General features: G+C 36.1%; 1 protein-coding gene across 2 annotated transcripts in view; it reads left to right on the forward strand.

Moving 5' to 3' along the window:
* Positions 1 to 2,270: 2,270 nt before the first annotated feature.
* C1H1orf185 (chromosome 1 C1orf185 homolog) overlaps positions 2,271 to 15,420 on the forward strand; it is a 235,473-nt gene continuing 222,323 nt past the window's right edge. For both annotated transcript variants that reach the window (XM_036841669.1, XM_036841679.1), the window contains exon 1: positions 2,271 to 2,566. The gene's annotated coding sequence lies outside the window, so the exon portion shown is untranslated. The remainder of the gene's footprint in view (positions 2,567 to 15,420) is intronic.

Here is a 15,420-nt window from a genome sequence, read left to right on the forward strand (position 1 = left end):
TTTCACCAAAGGATTTCAATGCAGTTTCCATTTATAAATTTATAAATACTTTATTCATCATCTCCCACAAGAACAAAGATGTTTTATGTAAAATTCCCTCCTTCTGCTTTATAAGCTCCCTGCCCTCACTCCAAAAAGAACAAAATACCTCAAGGTTTATTGAAGGACATGGTTCTGATGCCTGCCCTAACAAGGATTGGAAGGTGGCAGGCAAGTGGTTTTCAATAATTTATTTTCCATGATAGTATAAAAGAATATAGAGGAAAAAAATCCGAGGAAAAAAAATCCTTTTCATTTGGCATTTTAAGTTCACCTTCCCTATGTCAAGTGCAACAAGACTTCAACTTCTGCCACCTCAAACCACAGGTTACTGAGTAAATTTATTTTTGACAGCAACATGAAATTAAATGTAAAACATTTATTTTAAAGTTTAGAAAAAAGTAGAAATTGAGATGATTTTGAAGGAAAAAGGTGTAATTTGCATTTAAAAACTAGAATCAATACACAAAATACACTGCTTGAGTAAGCTGAATATTTTCTAAACACAAGACTATTACTAAAAAAAATAAAAACAACACTTCTTACAAGTTGCAACTGTAAAGATGGACGTTTCTTAGTTTAAAGTCGAGTTTAATGGACTTTTCAGTAGCCATCAAGTATAAGCATTAAAATTGCTGTTTAGATATTTCAAATATAGGATGTTTATTAAAGTTAAAGAGAGGTACTTCTGCCGTTGCTTTATTCTCAGGTGGTCGGAGCACGAAAAGAGGAGAGGGAGCTCTGTCCCTCTTCACCAGCCTAAAACTTGCCTAGGCATTAAAACATCGCCACATTTCTTTGGCTCTTCGCAGGAAATAGCTTTGCTAATCTAAGTATTTTAGAAATGAGTTGTGTGGTCTCCTCTAGGAAATATGAAAAGCCATTATTCAATCTCTCAAAAACCTCGACAATATTCAGTAAGACAAATATACCGAAATGTATAGAATGGAAGGAACAGTACTGAAGAGTTTAACGGGGTCTAGTTTACAGCGAGCTGAGACGGGGAAGGATCTGAACTTTTTCAGATGCATTGTAGAAAGGCAAGTGCTAATTAATGGAATGACCAGAGCCCCAGGGGACGACGCCATAGAAAGAATGGAGGATAGTAAGCAGAGATGCGCTCTTAAATTCAGTTATTCACTGCGCCCGCATCCACGTCGGGAAACTCAAGGCTTAGCCTTTGCCCAGTAAGCTGAACCCCCGGCTTACACCTGGGGAAAAGCAGGGCCGGGGGTGGGTGCGGGGGGGAAACACCAACAGGACCTCAGTCCACGTTCTGGTCTCCAAGCCACTAAGCAACTGCATTTTACCATATTTCGGTAGTGAATCAATAGTTTCTGATAAACAATGTGCATCTCCTAATGGTGTGATGAGCTCCTACACACACACCACGCTGGGTGACTAATAAATGGATAAAATAATTCTGTCCCAGGAAAGGCATTTCAATTGGTAATATTATAAATGTCCTTGATCGCGTTGATCAAACAAACGTTGTGGAATCCGTGGCCCCGGATTGGTTTCGAAATCTCAGTTCCCAAAAAGGTGCTTTCGGCTTTTGCCGGGGGTAGAAGTAATAGTCCAGAAGCGCTGGAAGAGTACAGTGCAGGAGCGAGAAAGGGTCGTGCTCGCAGCCTTCCTGACTACCCTAAGCTACCTTCATCAAAAGGCGGGGGAGGGGGGGTTGGAGGGGGAAAGTCCGTCTCTTCGTCCCTCGCGACTGCTTTGATTTTACACCACAATTCCAATTCCAAAAAAACAGATCCACGTAGGGACCTAATGAGAGGCTGGAGACAATCTTCCAGCCAGAGACCCGGGGTAAAGCTTTGCGCACAGTCCACCCAAGCCCTCTATGGAGAGGCTGCGAAGTCATCCTTTCTGTCCCTTCGAAATTCTCCAGACTCCAACCGCAGCTCCCGGCTCCCTAGTGAGGAAGCTGGAGCCCAGAGCTCCCTCAGGGCGCGCAGAAAAGCCCGGGGTGGGGGTGGGGGAGTTTCAAAACCGTTAGCTCGCGTTGTGTGTTTTTTTTTTTTCCCCTCCCTCGCTAAGGTTTCTTTTCTTTTCTCTTCCTGTCCAAATATTTCAAATTTCCGCGCCTTAAATAACAGTCTCCTTTTATTTAGTTAGTTTCCTCGGCAGGTTTGGCCGCCCGCTTGTCTCTGCCCCCCAGCGGGCCCGGGGCGCCTCGGACGCCTCGGTGCTGCCTGCAGCCCCTGCGCGCTGCCCCCGGCCCAGCCAGCGCGGCCCAGAGCGCGCCCGCCGGAGCCACAGCCCCCTCTTGCCGCGACCTCGCTTGACCCGACTCTCCCGGCACCCAGAGCCAACTAAGGCCGCCCCCCGCCCGGACGCTTGTCTGCTCCCAGCTCGACTTCCCTCCCCGGACTTTGGAGTCTCTTCTACTTTGGGGTTTGGAACCCGGTCGCCCTGGAGCGGCGGAAGGGCCGCGGCGATAGGAAAGCAGCAGAGGAGGCCAGTGGCCGGAGCCTGCCCCAGCCCCCACCCCGCGGGTAACCTTGGAGGCGCCCTCGGAGTGAGTGTGTGCGCTGCTGCGCCAGCCGGCTGGGGCAAGCGGGCGCACGGCGCAGCAGGCAGGAGGCGGGAGCGGGGGCGGGGAGGGGGAGCGGGCCCCGGTGCCTCACTGCAGCCGCCGCGGCACCCTGGGTGCTACGGGCTGCCGGGGCGGCCAGGGTTCCCCGGCCCTGGCCCTCAGGCAGCGGTCCCCGAGGAGGCGGCGGCCATCCCACTGGATGGTTCCGGCGACCTGTGCCTGAGGACTGGGGCCCGAGGGCGACGTGGGAGCAGGGGCAAGCGGGCCGGTGAGTGCCTAGCTCTCTGCAGAGGTGAGCTGGCGGCGGGACCGGGCGCGGCGGCTGGAGCAACTCCATGCCCAAAGCCAATGCCAGCACTCCCCCTCCCCCCGTGACAGCTGAGGACAGCCGGGCTCCGAGCCTCGCGTCCAACAGCGAGGAGGCAAATGCCTCTCAGGCTTCTCACCCGCTTCGACTGCTCGGAAAGTCCTATGGTGTTGCCTTTCCCCCACAAATTACTAGACGTCCAGAACTGAAAATGCACGTTCATTCGGAAAGACCCTTAGCTTGAAACACTCAGAATTGCAGGCCCGTCGGGACTTTGGGTGGGGCTGGGACGCGCAAAACACCTAGAAGTGGTCGTGTTTTTTGAACCCGGAATAGATCCGACAATCGAGTATGGCTCTTCAGCAGTGCCTGAAAAGAATAAAAACTCCCCAGATCTGGATATTCACTTGGCAAATCAAGGTTCCAGTGAAATGTTTTGCCATCTGCTATAGAAACATTGTGCGAGCTTCAGGTGTTAGGATGTGGGTTTGGAATTTTCTGTGCTGTCTTTAATCCTGAAAGACATTAAATAACAGCATGGTAACACACCCGGCAAGTGAGCAGAGGTTATCCTTGCCACCACAGCACCTGCAAAAGCACAAGTGGAACTCCTTCCTGAGTTCTAAAATGGCTTCTGGACCGTCCAGAGGTACCAGCACATACGAGGAGGGGGACGGGGGACTGGAGGAGTTTGTACATTTTTTAAAACTACACAGATATTATTAGACTTAGAGTGTTCCACCTCACCTCTCCTTTCTCCCAGTCCCCATTGGTCAAGGAAGAATTTTAGTGTAGGCCTATTCAATAATTCTACATTCAGCCTTTTTCTCTTCCCTCCTCCCTCCCCTCCCCCCAAAAAACCAGTCAGCCAAAAACATCAGCTCTTTTGGGGAGGAAGTAAAAAAACCACCAATCCTTATCCAAACTACCCGTCATTTCTTTTGAGCATAAAGAAGAAATCCTACATATAACCTATACTATGAAAGAAGAAATAATTTACCAGGACCTCAAATGCATTCAGTTGGTATAATTAAAGTGATATTAATTAGCTTTTAACATTAAAATAATGGGGCAGTTTCTGGAACTGATAGGTGAAAAGCTAAAAAAAACTCCATTGAAATGTTTGGAGACGGAAGCTTCTGCTCTTCTTTATATTTCATCAGTACAGTAGTTACTTGGAAAAAAACCTCATACTTTATCTTGACCATATAAAGCAGTATCATGCTGACTAATTTTATTTTAGTTATATGCCTTAGTTTTTCAGATTAGTTACAAGAATAGTGAAAGTTCACATATAAAGCAAAACTGACAACATCTTTTAATGTTAAAATTTTAATTTAAAAATGCAACTAAATTATCACAATTATATTAAAGTACAGTCCACTCCCTTGTTTCTTCTAAGTGTACAGTTTGCACAACTTGCTGGTGAAGAAATCTGTCCTGAGTTTAAAATGTATGCCTTGGAAACATGATTTCCTAAAGTAAAAAATAACTCACTGTCCTTTAGGAATAATTATTCTATAATTTGGCTATTCTGTGTATAGCTAATGTAACAGTATCTTCTTTTACATTTTGGATCTATTGTAAAAGCCATTTGGGCCCAAATTGTTCTTGTTCCAAAATTTTCTCCTTCAGATATTTTTACTAAGAAGTGACTGTCCTCAGTGATGCAGCAGCATTCTGCTGCCCATTCTGCTAATTCAAGAACTTGAGACCAGACTTATACACGCCATTTAAAAAGAAACATTCATTTCTTCTTTTGTCCAAGTTCAGAACAGACGTGAATGAATGTTAACATTTGAAAGGCCTAGAATAATTAATTTGCAAATCAGTTATTATAGTTGATGATTCAAGATGAAATTTTTAAAGCCTTATGTATCAGAAGAAAAAGTGGGATCAAATTATTAAGTTAAGCAGCATTTGATGATGATTAATAGTACAATATTCTCTACCTCAATATTCAAATAAGCAATAGTGTGTATTGTGGTATGATTTTTAACTGTGAAAGACAATATTATGTAATACTCATCATGGTATATAAAAGGAATTGAAGTCCAGAATATCTTTTTTCAATATTAAGTAAAATATAATTAAAACAGATTAGCTAAAAAAAAAAAAAAAAAAAAACTACACTATCACCTATATTTTTGGCTGTTCCCATCTTTCTTTCTTTCTTTTTTTTCTACTTCTTTTACTTTTTTGTCTCTACATTATAGGTGATGAACAAAAATAGCATGTAGAAAAAGGTTTCCAATCCTCCTTTATTCCTGCTGCCTCAGCCATCTACTTCTCCCTTCACAAACATTACTTCAACTTTAAAAACCATGTTTTGTGATGCTAAAAAGTAATTATTCCCATTAATTAAAATGTATCATAGGCCTATAAGTGAAAAAGCATTGTCTGTATTTTATTTAAAATAAAGTGAAAAAAGTGTGGACATTAGGTTGTAGCAAGTGTGTATTTATGTTTTGAATATAAATTGTCAGAATCTTAAAACACATTTAATATTTTGACATAACATATGCTAAGATTAACAGTTTAGAATCAAGATCTAAAAAATATTAAATTTAATTTCTGGTCTTTCTTTGCAAAATAATTTAATATATTTTAATTTGCCATAGTAAGATAAGGCTAATTGTTTTAACTAATAAAAAGTGAAAATGTTGATACTTGTAGGAAAATATGAAGAGAGGACTATGATATCAAATCCAAAGCAATGTTTTTTTTTAAATAAATTACTCCTACTGGTAAATTATATACTCTAATTGTAGTGATTATTATTTTATAATTAAATTTTGCACTTGGCACATGGACCAAAGTTCTCTATGTTTATCTATAAGCATATAGTTGGTTATGCAGGTAATCCAAATAATACTTTGTGGTCCTGTTCTATATGAGTATTTTTATGTATATATATGTATGTTTAGATATTTCTTACTAACGTTCAGTACTGAATAAATAGATATTTTGAAGAAATACTACCAGTTCACTTCATATTGCTATTTTTAAGATGTTAAATTATGATCTGCTAAAGAAATATAGGCTGATAATTTTTTAGATATAGGTAAGATCCAGGGAAGGATAGAAATTAAAATCTTAGAACTGAAAACATTGATGCAGGTCCTAGTTCCACCTAGGTTATTGTTTCAAATTTTTATCATGAGGCAAATATACATGAAACCACTTAACATCCACAATTAATGTAATCAAATTTGAAATATTAGAAACAGAATTGTGATAGTGCTAAGAGGAAGAACGGACATTTCAAGTTTTAGATAGCCATGTCTGTGGATTAATTTAATATCAATTACATGATGGGCAGTTTGCTAAATAATCCAAAAGCAAGGACAAAACAAGACCAGTAAAAGATATTTGCCCAATAATTCAAAAGCAGGGCAAACAAGACCAAAAAAAAAATTTTTTTCCCATTATACCACCATAGGAAATATAAACAAATTAATGTGCTTGGTATGGATAATTTTTCAGTTTCCAGTAAAGTGTGCTACTTTTTCACTTGGATAATGCTTTTGAAACACAGCTAGAAAATAACCACTTATTATTTATGGTCATATTTTAAAATTACACATAGGTTTTACTTAAATACAAAATATATATATTCTGTCCAAAAATAGCAAGTTCAACACCATTCTGAAAGGGTGAGTGGATACAGCTGGACATCTGGACTAGACTGAGGGGCTGTTTAATTTGCAGCCCGAGTAGGGCCACAAGGGAGAGAGTACCGAACTGTCTGAATGCTGGCTAATTTGCTTAAGAGTAGTCAAAATGGCTCTGAGGTAGTATAAATTGCCTACAGTTGTTTAAATACACCATGTACCTAATGGAAAAGCAAATAACTTTATACAAAGACAGTTAAAAGAAGGAATATATATATTTTTTGCATCCAGAGGGACATCACAAATGTCATGGGGAAATATTAATGTAGCAATATAAAAGAGAACTGTACATAATAACATCAGCTGAAGATAAATGATTGCTTTCATTTCTTTAAAAAGGCTTATTTATTATGTTTTAAATATTTAAAATGCACAGTTCTTCAAACATATGACTAATATCTGTAAAATATACAACACATACTAATTTATTAATATTCTAATTTTTAAATTTTTCTCAAAAAAGTAATCCAAAATACCTATTGAAAGATCATGCACCATACCCTAAAATCAGCAAATAAAGTTTGAGGCTTAGCAATATAAAAGAATTGTAAAGATCAGTGCTTTCTAAGGAAAATGTTCTGTCTTGAATTATCAAGATAAAGATCTGGGGATTTTCAGCAGCACATTTTGTCTTCTATGAACTAAATATGATTATATTTAGGATCAACATAAGATTTATTTAACATTTCTACAGTAAAGTAATATTTTATATCATCATTTTGAGTTTAAATATATAGGATTTAAACAACAGAACTCTGTATAGACATTGTGAGGTTTCTCCTTACTTAGCAATAGGACAGACTAAAGAGAAATCATATCAAAACATAAAATTCAGATATAAGATTCAAGTTAAAGAACAACAATGATATTAAATCAACCAACAGAAGAATTGTCTCACATGAAAATCTTCCATTAATTTGGGGAAAAGGAGTGATAGGAAAAAATATTTAAATCCTTTTCCATTAGATTAAAAGAGTACTGGTTTCTTATTCAATATTGTTGGAAATAAAAATCCTAAATATTTAGGAAAGGGATATGAACATGCTAAAAAGCAAGTGAGTCTCTTGCTTTAGGAAGAGTTTAGGAAGTGTGATAGTAATTGATCTGAGAGGATTCTCCAAAGATATTTTAATATAGGTGTGAATATGTCAGCATATAAAAAGTACTAAATATATTGAATTTTGTCATCATCTAGTAGGCTGTTAAATCATGTGTACACAAAGAAAATAGGAGATACTTTAGTAATTGTCTCTTCTTTTTGGTACTTCTTAATTTATACATATATTAATTCAACTTACATTTCAGTAAAAGGAGAGAGAAAAGAAACACAAAATCAAGCAAGTTAATAAATCAATATCTATTATTTAGTCTCTATATTACCTAACTTAATATTCGTAACCCCCTCAGACATTGGGCTTTATTCTCCCATTTTTACAAATAGGAAACTCAGATTTAATGATGTTGAGTAAATTGCCCATGTCACAGGCTGGTAATTTATAGCATAAGGATACAAACTCACTTCTTTTATTACTTCATTATAGCCAGATGGAAAGATCTTTCAGAGAAATTACCACAAATCAGTCAACTCAATAATCACATATTAAGCACCCATCATTATAGTTGCTTAATAGGTTTACAATTTGGGGACTAATTATATCCAAAGCTTTCCACATCTGCAAAATGGGGGTAATAATACCTAATTTGTCATGTTATTGTAAATAATAAATGAAGTATGTGTAAATTTCCTGGTACTCAGCAAGCCTTTAATAAATGGGAACTATTATTATGGGGACTCTAAAGTAACAGAAAATCCATTCTTGACCCCAAGGAGCTTAAAAACTATTTGGGTAGATAAAGTTTACATGTGGCATACATATAACAACTGGAAAGCAAGCAAGGTATAAGCAAGTGCATGGTAGTATGTGATATAGATTGCACCAAAAGAGCAAACTTATTACCAAACATCTTATTAGACTTAAGATATTGATTTGAATATCCTATAGTGGAAAATTTCCTTTATTGAGAAGAAAAAGGAAAAGCCACCTCAAAATAATTGACTTCTTCTAGCATGTACTCTCTGAAGGTGTCTATATCCAACAAATATAGCAGGTGAACAATGGAAAGTGACTGCATGGACAGAAAATATAAAAAACATACATACAAAAGTATTTTGAAAGGTATCTTTCATTATTTTTGAATAAGTGACTATGATATTCTGACTCAAATGGGAATAGAAAAATACCTAGGAGTTTCATAATCATTACATAATGGGATCCATAATAAGTAGTAGAGGATAGTGAGTGAATGGCTTCAGGGCCAAATAAACTCTATTTCTAACTCTGGTACTTACTATGTACCTCACCTTGGAACAGGCACTTAACCTTTCTAATCCTCATTTCCTCATTTGTAAAATGGGTATAATAATAATTACTTCACATGGTTGTAATAATTAGGAATAATATTTATTAATAAGTCATTTAATACTTTAACATAGAAAACTTGGAAGGCTATAAAACAACAGGTTTCCTGAGATTTAGATTTAGTTATATTAATAAGAAAGAAAAGAAAATCCCTCTTAGGTGAACATAACCTTGAGTAACACAGACATTTGTGGATTAAGAATAAAAACTTTGAATTTAGACTTAAAGTCATCACTCCAAGCACCTATGCATGTGCCCAATATACAAGTACATTCAGTTTAATAACCACACTTATTAAAAACCCATTATATGTGAGGTATTTTTCCATATGCTGAGTATATGAAGGTAAGACATCATCTCAGCCCTCAAGGAACTAGTGAGAGAAACAAAATACCTTATATGGAGTATAATAGGATATTAGGCATAATGAAGGTACAAAATAAATAATAAATTAGATTTGGAAAGTAATAAGTACCTTTGAGAAACCAAACTCCATTTTCAGAAAGTTAACTCTAGAAGAGTCAAGTAGACTTTCATTTCCAACAAAATGAAGACTAGATTTCCTTTAAAATCTTCCCAAAACAAAACAGATAAACTGATGGATAAAATTTTTTTTAAACATATTTTGGAATTCAGAGTTGCACTGGTAAGAAGGTATGGGAAATTTACAGAGACCAAAAATGAGGGAAAGTGAGTTCTGATGCCAGGTGCTCTGGGGGGCATCCACTGATCTCTAGGGTGTTACTTTGCTGGGGCTGCTATAACAGAGTATCAAAAACTGAGTAGCTTAAACAACAGAAATTTATTGTCTCACACTTTAAAGGCTAGAAGTCTGAAATCAGGTTAGTTTATTCTGAGGGCTGAGGAAAAATCTAATCCATTCCTTTCTCTTAACTTCTTGTAGCCTCAGGCATAACTTGGCTAGTAGATGCTGTTCTCCCTGTGTTTTTGCATTGTCTTTCCTCTTTGTGTGTCTGCCTCTGTGTCCAAATTTCCCCTTTTTATAAGAATACCAGCCATAATGAATTAGGGCCCACCCTAATAATCTCATCTTAACCTGATCATCTGCTAAGACTCTATTTCCAAACCAGAACACATTCACAGGTACTGGAGATTAGGATTTCGACATCTTTTAGGGGGGCAAAATTCAACCAGTAACACCTGGTAACCTAAAGTTTTAGTTTTAAGGAGACTCAAGGAGAGGATAAAAGACAATGCTTAGGGCAATTGTGAGGTGGAAAGACTGACAGAAGGCCCCATTATAAAGCTAGACGCCCCAAAGGGTAATACACTCAAGGAAAACTCAAAGTAAATGTCAAAATATTTTGCCCATTTTTATTGTTTGTTTGTTTGTTTTTACTTTCTTATTATTGAGTTTTGAGAGTCCTTTGTATATTCTGGATACAAGTCTTTTATCAGATATGTGTTTTGTAAATATTGTCTGCTAATCTGTGGCCTGTCTTTTCATTTAACCATGTCTTTTGAAGAGAAGTTTTTAATTTAATGTAGCACAGTTTATCAATTTTTTTCTTTTCTGGTTCATGCTTTGTGCGATCCAAGAAATCTTTGCCTAAACCAGGCAAATAAAGTTTTTCTCTTAAAAGTTTCATAGTTTCAGAATTTACATTTAGATCTGTGATCTATTTTAAGTTTTTGTATATGGTATGAGGAAAGGGTTAAAGTTTTTTCTTGCATATGTATATCCAGTTATTCCAGGATCATTTGTTGAAAATACTACCCATAACCACTGAATTACCTTGATGTCTTTGTGGAAAAATCAATTGACCATCTATATGTAGGTCTAATTCTGACTTTCTATTCTGTACCATTGATCTATATGTCCATCATTATACAAATATTATAGTCTTGATTATTATAGCTTTATAATAAGTCTCAAAATCAAGTAGTGTGAGTTCTGCAACTGTTCTTTTTCAAATTTAATTTTGATATTCCAGGCCCTTTGATTTCTATATACATTTTCAAATTTTAGATTTAACATGTCAAATTCTCAAAAAATGATTAGGATTATGTTGAATCTATAGATCGATTTGGGGAAAATTGATATCTCAACAATTTTGAGTCTTTTGACCATGAATATCTCACTACTAATTTAGGTTTAAACATTCTTTCATTAATATTTTGCCACTTTTAGTATACAGTTTTTATACATTTTACCAGACTTGCTCCTAAGTATTTCACATTTTTTATGCTATTTACATTTCAATTTGCAGTTTTTCATTGCAAGCATATAGAAATACAATGACTTTTGTATACTAACATTATATCCTGTAATCTTGCTAAACTCACTAATTATTCTAGTTTCTTTTTTTTGTAGATACTTTTTAATTTTCAACATAGATAACCATGTGTCTGTAAATAAAGACAGGTTAATTTTTTTTTTCCTGTCCAATCTGTATGCCTTTTATTTCTTTTTCTTGCCTTGCTGCAAGGCTATGACCTCCAAAACAATGTTGAATAGGAGTGGAAAGAGTGCACATTCTTGCTTTATTCCTGATCTTAGAGGGAAAGCACTCAGTCTTTCACCATGATGCTAGCTCTAGATTTTTCACAGATGCTTTTTTACCAGTTTAAGGAAGTTTCCTTCTATTCTTAGTTTGCTTACAAAAAATCATAAATGAATGTGGAATTTGTCAAATTTTTCCTGCTTTTATTGAGATGATTGTGGTTTTTTTAGCCTGTTTAAAAGGTGAATTACACTGATTTTCAAATATTGAATCAACCTTGCATTCCTAGGAGAAATCTCACTTGGTTTTGACGTATTTTACTTCTTACATATTGCTGGTTTTGATTTACTAATATTTTGTTAAATATTTTTATGTTTCTGTTCATGAATGTTATTGGCTTATAGCTTTGTTTCCTCTTGACATCTTGAAATAGATAGAATATTTGTGTCCCCCACCTCCATAAATTCATATGTTGAAACCTAATGCTCAATGTGATGGTAGTAGGAGATGGAGCCTGTGGGAAGTGTTTAGATCATGAGGGTAGACCCCTTATGAACAGGATTAGTGTTCTTTTAAAAGAGACACCCCCAGAGCTCCCTAGTCCCTTTCACCTGTGAACTAGAAAGCAGGCCTTCACCAGACATTGAATCTGCTAGAGCAGTGGTCTTGGACTTCCCAGCCTCCAGAACCCTGAGAAATTTCTGTTGTTGGGAATTCCCCGGCGGTCAAGTGGTTAGGGGACTTTCACTCCCAAGTCAGGTTCAATCCCTGGTCAGGGAACTAAGATTCCACAAGCAGTGCCACGCAGCCAAAAAACAAACAAAAACCAACAACAACAACAACAAATTTCTGTTGTTAATAAACCACCCAGTCTATGGTATTTTGTTATAGCAGCCTGAAGAGATAAGACATATCTTTCTCTGGTTTTGGTACTACGGTAATGCTGACCTCATAAAATGAGTTGGGAAGCACTCCCTCTTATTCTATATTATGAAAGAATTTATATAGAATTGGTATTATAACTTCCTTAAATATCTGGTAGAATTCACTGATGAAGCCCTCTGGGCCTGGAGTCCTCTTCATGACAAAGTTTTTATCTACAAATTCAAAATTTAAAATAGATACAGGGCTATTCAGGTAATCTGTTATTTAGTAAACTTTGTTACTTTGTGTTTTTCAAGGAATTTGTCCATTTTATTTTTGTTGTTAAATTTGTTGAAAATACGTTGGTCATAATATTGCCTTATTTTTTATGTCTGTAGTATAGGCAGTTACACCCTCTCACATCCCTAATGTTGGCAATTAATATCTTCTCTCTCTTTCATTCATTTATTTTGATCAGTTGAAGATATCATCGTACTGAACTTTTCAAAGAACCAGCTTTTGACTTCATTGATTTTCTTTATTGTTTTTCTGCTTTCGGTTTCAGATTTCTGCTCTTACCTTTATTATTTTCTTCTTTCTGCTTGCTTTCAGTTTAATTTTCTCTTATTTTCTTTTTTTATTTGAAGTTTAGTTGACTTACAGTATTGTGTTAGTTTCAGGTGACAGCACAGTGATTTAGTATTTTTACAGATTATACCACATGATAGGTTATATTAAGATAATGGGTATAATTCCCTGCACCATACAGTATAGCCTTGTTGCTTACCTATTTTATGTATGGTAGTTTACATCTGTTAGTCCCATACTCCTAATCTGTCCCTTCCCCGTTCTCTCTCCCCTTTTGGTAACCAGAAGTTTGTTTTCTGTATCTGTGAGTCTGTTTCTGTTTTGCATATACATTCATTTGTATTATTTTTTTAGATTCCACATATAAGTGATATCATACAGTATTTGTCTTTCTCTGTCTAATTTATTTCACTAAACATAATATTCTCTAGGTCCATCCACATTGCTGCAAATGGCAGTATTTAATTCTTTTTTATGGCTGAGTAATATTCCATTTTATATATATACTGTATTTTCTTAAACCAATCATCTGTTGATGAGTGCTTGGGTTGCTTCCATGTCTTGGGTATTGTAAATAGTGCTGCTATGAACATAGGGATGTATGTATCTTTTCAAATTTGCATTTTTATTTTTTCCTGATATATATCCAGGAGTGGAATTGCTGGGTCATATGGTAGTTCTATTTTTAGTTTTTTAAGGAACCTCCATACTGTTTTCCATAGTGGTTGCACCAATTGACATTCCCACCAACAGTATACAAGCATTCCCTTTTCTCTACATCCTCTCCAACATTTGTTATTTGTAGACTTTTTGATGATAGACATTCTGACCAGTGTGATGTGACACCTCACTATAGTTTTGATTTGCATTTCTCTAATAATTAGCAATGTTGAGCGTCTTTTCATGCACCTGCTAACCATCTGTATGTCTTCTTTGGAAAAATGTCTATTCAGGTCTTCTGCCCATTTTTTGATTGGGTTGTTTGTTTTTTTGATATTGAGTTATATGAGCTGTTTGTATATTTTGGATATTAACCCCTTGTTGGTCACATCATTTGCATTATTTGCTCTTGTTTTCATAAAGTGGAAGATTAGATTATTGATTTGAGGTATTTCTTATTTTCTGAAAGAAACAGTTGTTTCTCAAATTTCCCTGCATCCAAGAAATTCTGGTATGCTCTGTTTTCATTTTCAGTCAATTAAAAATGTTCCTAATTTCCCTGTGACTTTCTCTTTGATCCATGGGCTATTTCCACTATGGCCAGAAAATATACTTTGTATTGTTTCAGTTGAGATCAAATACATAGGTCATATCAACAAATGTAAGTGGGCTTGATTCACCTATTAAAAGAAAAAGATTTTCCGATTTCAGGACAAAAGTCAATCTATGCTTTATTTAAGATACATACCTAAAGTTAAGTGAACCAGAAAGCCTAAACATAAAGGGATGGGCAAATATATACCAGGCAAATACAAATAGTAAGAAAGTTTATGATCCTAACATCAGACAAAGGAGAATTCATGCCAAAAACATTAAATGAGACAAAGAAGGAAACTTTAATAATTACTAAAGACTACAATGCACAACGAAGTTTAAAAAGTTATGAATTATATGAACCAAATAAGACAGCAACTTCATAAATAACTTACTGCCAGCTGCAAGGCGGGGTGGGTCTCTGCAGTTCTGGCGGTGGTTTCACTAGCCCTGTTCTCTACCAGCCCCACCTACTGTGCGCGTGTGGGAGTGTTTTAAATGTAAAACCCCTTCCAGCGTTGTAGAGGCCATGTCTGTGCTGGTCTTACTGACATACAATTATCACAAATAAATACTTTCATAGTAAGAAGAACAGAAAAAAGAACTTACCATCACAAATAAGTACCTATAAGAGGTGCAAGGAGAAATAGACAAAAATGCACTAACATATGATTCTTAATCCAACACATGTCAATTTTAATAAAAGAAGTAAAAATTAAAAAGTCCTAAACAACATAAAAAATATGGTAGCCCTAATGCATATATCAAACTTTACACTCTGATAATAGAAAATATACCTGCTTCTCAAGTGCACATGAAGCATTTATGAAAATTAGTCATATAGTGAGCAAAAAAAAAAAAAAACTCAACAAATACTATAAAGTAGATATATTACAAACAAGATTCTCTTGTTCCAATTTAAGAAAACTAAAAATCAATAGTAAAATATTTTCTAAAAAAAGCTTCTTCCAAGTACATATATTATAACTCTCTAGCAAACAACTCTTGGCTGAAAAGGAAAATACAAATGAAAATCCCAGAATTTCTCAAAAAATATCAATAATGTCTAGATGTCAGCATCTCAGTCACATAATTAAAGTAGTGGTCAGAGGAAAACATCCTTAAACACTTATATCAATAAAAATGAATATATTTACATGAATTAATTTTTCAACTCAAGTACCTAGAAAAAGAAACTAAATCAAATGAAATCAGAGGGAGGACATAATAAATGTAAAAGCAAATATTAGTGAGGTAGAACACA

This window comes from Balaenoptera musculus, chromosome 1 (genome assembly GCF_009873245.2).
Source record: "Balaenoptera musculus isolate JJ_BM4_2016_0621 chromosome 1, mBalMus1.pri.v3, whole genome shotgun sequence".
Classification (NCBI taxonomy): Eukaryota; Metazoa; Chordata; class Mammalia; order Artiodactyla; family Balaenopteridae; genus Balaenoptera; species Balaenoptera musculus.